Below are 1649 nucleotides of genomic sequence, written 5' to 3' on the forward strand. Positions count from 1 at the left end.
CTCAGGAAACTCAGCAAGTCCCAAAAAAGATGAATTCAAGGAGGCCCACACTAAGACATGTCATAATTAAAATACCAAAGGTTAAAGACAAAGAGAGAAGCTTAAAAGCAGCAAGAGAAAAGCAGATAGTTACCTACAGGGGAACACCCACAAGACCGGCAGCTGATTTCTCAAAAGAAACTATGCAGGACAGAAAGGCTTGGCACAAAATATTCAATGTGATGAAAACCCAAGATCTACAACTAAGAATACTTTATTCAGCAAAGCTGTCATTTAGAGTCGAAGGACGGATAAAGAGCTTCCCAGACAAGAAAAAGCTAAAGGAGTTCATCACCACTTTGCACACGGCACCGGGCTGTGTGTGCACGCATGAAACAGAGTACGTTACCCAAGCGTCGAGATTCAATGAAATTGTAACTTTTCTGCATCGCAGACAATCTTAAGTGAAACGCGTGTTTTTCCGTGAGTGTGTGGTGGTGAAGGGCACGGTGACAGCCTCTGGAGCTCAGAGCCCTGCTCAGTCTGGCTGCCTCGAGGCCCCAGGAGTCCTTCCCACTGTGACTTTTGTACCATCAGGACAAGCCCGACCTAGTACCCTAAGGAAAATGATTTTGACCTCAGGGACTGAAGGCCACACTCAACCGCTGCTCTGCGGGAAGGTGTTTTGTTCCAGTTGTTAAGGGTCCCCCGCATTGTGCCCTCCTGCTGCCACTCCCCATCCTCTGGGCGGCGCAGAGAACACTACTCATGCACCCCCATTTCTGGAAGTGGAGACAGTCACACGCAGAAAGCAGTGTCCTTAGCACTCATTCTTTTTTTCTCCAGCTGTATTGAGGTTTTCATACTTTTTTAAAAAGACACAAGTACTTGGTGAGATTTGAAAAAAAAAGAAAAAGGCATGAGAGGATGCATTTCATTCCTCTGAAAAGCTGCCATTTGTGTAACTGCAAATATGGGAGAGAAATCTGCCTTAAAGGTCCTCAGTGTTTAGGGGGTGATGAGAGTTTCTCTGTCTTTGTTGGTGGTTACACAACTGTGAGCACTTATCAAAATTTATAGAATTGTATATTGAAAAAGGGTGAATTTTACTCTATGTCAATTTGACCAATAAATCTGACTACTGTTTCCTCTTCCCCACCCCCACCCCCACCCCCCAGAAAGGCCTGCATTATTGCGTCGGTATTCTTAGGCAGTTGAAGAAACTGGTTCAGGAGAAGAGTGACTTGTGCAAGCCGGTCTTTGGCACCAAGAAATATAGTTTGTGTGTTAGCAGAAAGATGCTTTCTGGAGTTTTCCTTTTGTTCTTTAATATATTTAATTTCACTTTAATTTCTTTCTCATCTGCTGTTTTCTCTCACTCTTGCAGTTGGCAAAGGTAAAATGTCTCCAGCATCGCTTCGATCTCTGTTGGTAGGGGGAGTGTGATACGAACTTAGCTGGTCGTCGTCACAGTAATTTTATAGACAGTCCCATTGTGTTCTATTTAATGGCATAAGTAATACACGTGGTGGAAAATATTTCTGCTTAGATACCTATGAATTCTTCCTTGAACTATCTGCTGAGAACATGTTAAAAGAAATTGCACAGAATTTTTAAACGTTTCTCATCAAACGTGATGTGGCCTGAGATAGATGTTAGCAGTGAGAATT

General features: G+C 43.2%; 1 protein-coding gene across 2 annotated transcripts in view; it reads left to right on the plus strand.

The window, feature by feature from the left end:
• TECPR2 (tectonin beta-propeller repeat containing 2) overlaps positions 1 to 1649 on the plus strand; it is a 71428-nt gene that overhangs the window by 17089 nt on the left and 52690 nt on the right. The gene's annotated exons all lie outside the window — the stretch shown is intronic.

The sequence above is a fragment of the Pteropus alecto genome, unplaced genomic scaffold (assembly GCF_000325575.1).
Source record: "Pteropus alecto unplaced genomic scaffold, ASM32557v1 scaffold8, whole genome shotgun sequence".
Lineage (NCBI taxonomy): Eukaryota > Metazoa > Chordata > Mammalia > Chiroptera > Pteropodidae > Pteropus > Pteropus alecto.